Here is an 8,242-nt window from a genome sequence, read left to right as displayed (position 1 = left end):
AATATCGGTGTTCAGTTACGTTTCAATTACGATGCCGCAATTTAAATTCGCTTCTCACCGTGGCAACGAGTTCGGTGTGAATTGCGTAAATATTAATTTCACGGGCGGGCATAAATAACTGTAAATCGTTCTTGCGCGCTTAAGTTATCGTAATAAACGTCGCGGGCCGAGAGCACAATGTGTAAAGTGCTGGGTGTAAAGTTAGCCTTGGCCGTGTCTATCCGTGGGGCCACGCTGGCAAGTACGGGAAGGTTATAACGGCGCCATAACCGTATACATTCGACGACAATAATCGTTTTATGGTGGTCGGCAATATCGGCGGGTCGCACCGCCGCGGAAATTGATATCCTCCACCTACAACAGGCGCTAAAGTTATAGCGAGTGCGAACCGGTGCGATGCGACGTGGCGCGGCGCGGCGCGGCGTGGCCGGAACTTCGTGTGACCGATTGAAAAAAAAGTTCAATTTGCTGCCTCACAACGCGATTGACCGTACGAGATTTTTCATCGGTTCCTTTGACACCATTCAAATAATTATAATCCTACACTCGACGACTCGACAAAACGTGGTCATTTAATTAAATTTATACGTTGTAGTATCCACATTATAAATTAATTACAACATTGCACGTAAAATTTATATATATATATATATATATATATATATATATATATATATATAATTTTATTTCTGTCTTTATTTTTATTTTTCAAAGATTAAACTATTACTTCTCTTTCTCTCCTTTTTATTTCTAATAATTCATCTTATCGAATTAAAAAAGAAAAAAAGAACAAAGCAATTATAGTACGTAAACAATTCATTTATATTTATCAGATATGATAGTGCTCTATTTACGTTTTTACATCAAATAAGAAAGAAATAGAATTGCAAAAAAGTTTTAGAATCACGCAGCGAGTAAATCGCGATGATGGAACGCAGGTATGCGAGAAAAGCTGATGGAAATCGCATGAAGAGGGAAGAAAGCGCACGCAGCTTAGGCCGCGTTTCTCTCGTCGCGTCGGGGAATTGGCCATTCCTCTCCTATTAATTCTTAAACAATGCGTCATCGGCGCGGTCGACGTAGTCGCGATTGTCCGGCCTCGGCGCGGCGCGGCACGGCCGCGACCGCTCAGCACCAGTCCGAACCTTCGCCACCCCCCTCGGTCGGTCCGCCACCCTCGTCATTGCCCATTCAGTCCCAGCCGGGGAAGCAGCCGCAACCCGCACTGGAAGGTCGAAATTGGAAATAAAACGGCAGCAATAGGGCGGCGGCAACCGCGTGGACGAATGCCCAATTCTATCCGGCAGAGCCGCTCTCTCTCTCTGTACCTCGTCACACAGGAACGCATATAGACCCGATGGACGATGTGTACGATTTTCCATCACGACCTGTGCCCGGTGGCTGGCAGAAACTGAAGGCGAAGAGAGAAGGGGAGGACGCGCGCGCGAAAGGGATGAGAAGGGGAGGTGTGAGGGGGAGGAGAGAGGGCATGTGCGGAGCGCGGCTTCGGCTGGCAGGCGAGAAACGAACAAGTCACGAGGTCCACGCGTTCGAGTCTGACTGGGATTCGAACTGTGGACTGGTTACGCATAGCCTATCCGAGGGGGGCAGCGGGGGACGCGAACGCGAGCGGTAGCGCGAGAGCGCGGTCGAGGGGGTATCCCCGGTTGTGTCGATGGATGCCGAAAAGAGAGTGCGAGAGCGAGGGAGGAGAGGGTGGTTTTTTTCCAATCAAGCAACCTGCTGAATTTGTTTTTTCCCCGAAACGTCGCTGCCGTTTCAAAGTTATTGATTGCCATCGGGAAGGTGGAACCGATGGGATGGGAGGGGAGCCGAATTGAGCGGGGGAGGAAGGCGGGGGGGAGACGGGAGAGGGTGGCTTGAAAGGGGACAGGCGGGTACGAAGTGCGGCGGTGTGAGGGGGGAGGGCGGGAGGCAGGACGTTTCGGTATATAGAGAAGATAGGTACGAGCAGCACTGTCGCTCGTTTCGTTCCGTTTCGTTTCGTTTCGCCTCGTCCCCGTTTCGGTACGTTACGTTACGTTTGCTCGGCCGTGCATCTCCTCGCGCAATATAGGGGCGGAATAATAATTACGAGAGGGCAAGAGAGAAAGAGAGGGAGATGGTGGCGGGCCAGTGTCAATGATTGCCGATGGTTTCGACCGGCGAAAGAATAAAACGTCGCCCGGTATAGATGAAAGGGTGTGCCAGAATTGCAACGGCAAATCAAACGTGACGATCAAAAGTTGATGATGTCGACCGAACTGGGAATAATTATCCCGTCGGTGTATCGGAAAAATTGTACCCGCTAATACACGGACGATTAATCTTTTAGAAAGCTTTAGATCGCTACCACTTTCTCTTTTTATCTGTCCGTTTCTTTCGCAAATTTGGGGGTAGATTTTTCTTCAACTACATTTTATCAAACGTTATAGATATCATGACGAGACATTAGAATTTTGTTTAAATTTGATTCACCTGACATTAATTAAAAAGATTTCCATTAAAAATACTCCTCCCTTTTTGACGTCTTTATACAACGCCGATATTTAAAAACTGTCTTATTTCTAGTCACTTATCGCGTAAACTGTAAACGATCGTTTTCTCGCGGAAGGTTCGTTTGTAAGTATGAACGTCGATCTCCCGTTCGATCTTCGAAGGCGAGACAGTTTTTGCCGAGCTCTGTGGAAGGAAACAATTGAAAATTACCGACAGTCTCTTTGCATCCATAACGAGAACAGCCTCCTCATAAGGAGGCCCACCATTAACGATCGACGCCGTATGAGATACACACGCTCCTGAGAAGGTATATACCCGCTCTATAAATTTATCGCCGCTCCGCCGTTTTTGTCATCCTCATTTATCGAGACTTGACAAGATTCTTGACTTTTTAACGATAATCCGATTACGGTGGCGCGCAACAACAATTTTACAGCGAAACGCGATACCCGATTTGAAATCGCTCGGAAGACAAATGTACTCCTCCGTTAGCAGAGCAATTCCAAAATGTCGAGTTAATACCATGAAAGCTTATGACCTTCCCGAAATTAGCCAATTTGTGCAAACTGCTCGCCTCCCCATGATCAAACGCTGAATCCGAGAGATGAAGCGGACCATTCGGAATGCTTTGGATTAATTAACTATATGTAACATAGCATATATGTATGTGTATGCGATACAAACCCTATTTGCATTATAACTAGAAGTAATTTTAAATTTTAAAATAAAATTACGCGGTCGTGTCAATAAAAAAAAAAGTTACATGTTACGATAGCCACATCGATAAATTCGTACACTAGCGATTTTTTTCTCGTTTTATGAGAACTTACAATAAGCAACGGATTTTGGAAAAATATATGATGACATTTTTAAATCGCCGATGATTTATTAACGTCGAAACTTCCGACGTCTGGCGATTTCAAGGTCAAATTCACGTCATCAGAGACCAGCGGAGGCAAAGAGGATACGTGACATTCTTCTGGCGCATTACGTTGCGACGTAATATACAGTCAGTCGGCTTTCTTTAACGACAAAGGCCTCACCGGGAACTGACAAAGGCATATAGGGCGACCGGCATATTAGAACGGTATGCGGAGCTCTCGGTGGATCTCGTTCTTCTCGCATATAATAATGCAACAGAGCCGCAAAGGCGAACCTGACTCGGCCTCAACTGGGCCCCCTTCAGCCCTTGCGTCACCAGATGTCATCACGGGGACCTACGCTGATTTACATCGTACGGGTCCCGCGTAGGAATCCGCAAGCGGGAGCCCCACCGCTGCGACTTTATACATAAAATATACGGTCGTCATATCGTTATGCCTTCTCCTCAACGGCACAACTATGGCTATTTGTGGAGCACGTGAAACTTGACAAAGGGAGCCGCAAAACTTTGCCTTTCCATTCAGTGCCGGCTTGGTCCACCCTCAGTCCACCCTCCCCCCAACATAGCGAACGTGAAAACTGCGAGGTAGATTTTGCGACCGAAATATCACGGATTTAACGGCATATTTTTTTATCTCGTAACTTTTACTGATGTGATAACGGAATATTTTTCCATCACATAATTATGATAAATATAATTAAACACTTTTTTTTAAAAACTTTATTTATTAATTAAGTAATCGTGGCTTTAATAATTTTACAATTAAGAAATATAATTCTATAAAAAAAATGTATTTGTTTTAGACAATTATTTTGATTAACCAAACACTATTTAGGAACATTTATACGGTAACTTTAGCGATTTTCGATTGGAAGACTTGATTAGAAGACACTCTCGATTGACGTTCCACTCGATGGGAATTCCGTCGGTAATCGGTTTTTATTGGACCGAATTAATTTATTACGGTCTAATCGGCCAAGGTTACGGGTACAACGAACGCGGCGAGTTTCCAGCAATCGAGATAAACAATTGATTTATCGGTGAAAAAAGACAGGCGTTTGCACGCTATACGTAATACCACGGAACACAATTTTGTTTTCCGTCGGCGCAAATAAAACTGTCATGGCGCGAGTGCTATGGCGATAAAGACACCTTCGTAATACTGAAAACCACTAATATCCTTTGTCGCGCTCGGCAGCCGCGTTATTTCACAGAGCGTTTCGATTTAACGCACAAATGGCTCTCTGTACGGCCACAGTGTGCCTACAGAGCCAGTCGGATCCGGTATCCCGGTCCTTTGATATCCATCGATGAAACGATTTATCTCTGTCCGCGCGTACTTTCAATCCGAGCGGGACACCTCTCCATCGGGACATCCAGGATGCGGGGTACACCTAACCATGAAGGGGAACCACTACCATGAGGCACTCGACATTTCTGCATCTAACCGAGCGTCGCGACTCGTTTTACGAATTGCTCGTTTCCATTGATCAGTGGGGATCGTTTCTGCCGAAGTTGCAGCGCCGATTTTACCAATAATTCCGCGAACTTTCTGACATCAATTCTGCGCGCGCATTCGTTAGACGAGATAAAGCTATATATGCTACAAATTTATTCCCCACAAATTTTATATGATCCTATAATCCTTATACTTGTTTGAATGTAACTCTCTCTGACAAACGGCATTTTTTCCGGGTCAAGCGCAGATGTTTGTAAGATCATTGTTGCACAGTTATTTCAAGATAAGATTTTACCAATAGCTTTGTATATTTCTTTTGAATATAATTTGCAGTCCTTTCATATCTTTGCTTGAAGACATTTCTTTAAAAAAGGCGACCCAGATTCTTTGAATCAAAGCCTCGGAGATCCTTTCTTAAATCCGAGACTTCCGTGCCGAAAGGAAAGGTGTTGAAATTATAACTTATAGATTTTTATTTGTATATTTTGTATAAAATGCTATTTGATTCGTATCATCGATCGTTTGGCTGAAGTGTTAAATCGAAATCGAAATTACATAAAGATTTTTCAAATAAAGTCTTGACTGTGTTATATTCAAAAAAGAAAAATATTATTTTTGAAAAACACTTTTCCTCGCGTAGTGACCACCCTGTATTCTTGACGCAGAAACGTTCGCCATTTAATTACGACACGGTGTTTCGTCCGATCGCCGGCGAGAGAGAACGTCAAAAGTTGCACATCAGAAGTCAACTTCTCGGTAAGTACGGTCCGCTTGTTATGGCGCTATATGCTCACGACAGAACCGGAGAGTGCCGCGGTTGGCACGAGAGAAACAACATGCCATATCGGAGACACCTGTTAGTGCTACAACGAGCCAACCTACTCAGCTATAAATGTATCACAACCTTATGAATTGAAAAGAGAGGGAGCCGAGAGGGGAGGGCAAGAGAGCCTGCACAGCGGGAATTAAAAGCGCGTTGTCATATTATAATCGTATTATGGCGAGCTCGAGCCAGCCGCCCCGGCGGTGACAAAAACGAGTGCCGCCATGCTGAGCTATCTTCCACGTTGCACCACAAAGATCGCTTGCTGATGTGTAGAGCGGAGCAATGCAAGTATACACGAAGTATGATCCGTGTGTATAAGAGAATGAAATTATTCGATTTATTTTGTAAGTTATAAGTGTTATACATTCGTACTCAAACTTTTTTTTTCCCCACGAAACTGATTGTAAGAATTGAAACCTATTAAATAGCTAGTTTTAATAGATTCCAATAAAGAAAAATTTAAAGAATTTGAAAAAAATGAATAAAAAACTTTGTGAGATAAATATTTAATGTTTAGGAAAAGGCTTCTTCTTTGTTCCTCTTTATTATAGAAATAACTCTGAACTGATACCGAAATGCATAATTTGTAAAATGTCGCTTATATTTGGCTCTTTAAAGATATTATTTAACTTATATTGGCGTTATCAAATATTAGGTACATTCGCTCACTGAATAAATAACATACATAAAGATATGTTTCGATTTGAGCATAAATGATAAGTAATAAAGTGGGAGAAAAGTCTTTTAGCGAAATACTGATAACGGCGACGCTCAAGCAGTCACGAAGAAGAGGGAGAAAGAGAGAAAGACGCGTATCGATAGGACGAATGACGACAGTCCGAGAGCTCCTCGTAGATAATGAGGCTGACAAGGAAAGGTATAAGGCCGAATGAGATAGCAGGCGGAGAAGAGCGAAGGAGACACGATCGCGAGGACGGATTCCTAACTTGCGACAGAAGGAGGTACCAACGGCATCGCAGGCACCGGGGATAGACGTCGTCGCGAAGTGCAAAGTGTAACAAATCCAGCTTTCACCCAAGGCAGACAGGGAGACAATTTATGTGGCTCGTGGTTTCGTTTTGTTCTAAGGCCGATCTCGGGATGCTACTGCAACGAAGAGTCAGCCTGCTTGCCCGTGCCTATTCCTTGCCTGCTTATTTCTATGGAAGTGAAATCCCATACGGTGGTAACGCGGTAAATATTCATTCTTCAACTACATATGAACGTCGTACGTCATAAATAAAAGAAACCGAGATGATCCATGCCGATTCATTAATCTTTCATACGCTCATACGTGAAAGTAAAACAGAAAGAGAAGAGAACGTCTTTTTTTTTTTTTTTTTTTTTTTCTCAAGAAAATTGCGTTAATATTAAAGAAGCAAAAAAAAGAGCAAACCATCGATCATAATTTTTATTATTCTATATTTAGTGAGTAAATTTATGGCATATTCGTAGACAAATGATTTTAAATAATCTCCAAATTAATTGTATTTAAACAAATTGCAAGCAAAAACTGCTTATCAAAAGATCAGCAAGTATAATGTTCAGTGAAAAATTTTAATAATTATTATATAAAAATTCTATATATCAAAGCAATAATATTGCTATGGACGGAGGCGGCCGTCAAAAAAGACGGATACCTGCGCGCCAGCGCAAACAGGTTTTCACGGCACGGTAATAGCGTCTTCGCCCCGTTAATTGGTATTTATTATAATTGGTGCTCATACTTGCTCGTAGCGTAAGATAAGACGGCACGGATAGGCAACGCCGAAGCCATCGACTTTGGAGACAGAGACACCGTTGATAATATTATAACGAGTTAGGGGGGTCTCCCATTAACATAGTAAATGCCTGGTCCTCGAAAGCGATGTCCAGTCGTGGGAACTCTTAAAGAAGACCGGGAAAGAGATCTCAGGACGATTCTTCACGCCCAGGTAGATACCAACCCTTCGCGGAGGTTCGGCGAGGCGGTTGCCTTGGGATCTAAACTATGGCAGGGAAGGGCGTGATTTGACATTCTGGTCGAGGGTGCTATAACTCACTATGTTAGCCCACCTGGAAAACTGACTGAATGCTAGTGAGGCGTCCGTCCGTCGACAACATTCAAGTTAAAATCATTAACTTTTAAACTAATGGTCAATTTTTCTCGGTAAACTATTGTGTATTGCACACGATGAATTGGATTACGTAATGTGGATTAAAGAACGCTAAAAGTAAAAGACAGATGAAAAAACTAAAAGGGAAGAAAAGGAAGAAAAAGGGAGAGAGATAGAAAAAGAAGGAGAACAAGACGGCAAGAAAGGAAAAAGGAAGAAAAAGAGAAAAAGAAATAAAAACAAATAATAAAGAAAATAAAATTAATGCTATACTCTAAACCAGCTACTATCCTTCAAGTTTTATTTATGAACTGGCTACCTTCGTTATTAGTACGGACGATATATAACTTATGGTTGCTAAAAGAGAAGAAACTGAGCTTTATCCAGCTGAGCCTTATTCAGCTAAGAAAGAAAGTATCCATTTTTATTACCAATATACTTGCTTCTAAATACTGTAAAGTGTAAAACATTCTTTGTAT

Source organism: Temnothorax curvispinosus, unplaced genomic scaffold (assembly GCF_003070985.1).
Source record: "Temnothorax curvispinosus isolate PA1 unplaced genomic scaffold, ASM307098v1 QBEX01011959.1, whole genome shotgun sequence".
Classification (NCBI taxonomy): Eukaryota; Metazoa; Arthropoda; class Insecta; order Hymenoptera; family Formicidae; genus Temnothorax; species Temnothorax curvispinosus.
The sequence above is the reverse complement of the archived record's forward strand: the minus strand, read 5'-3'. Positions refer to the sequence as shown.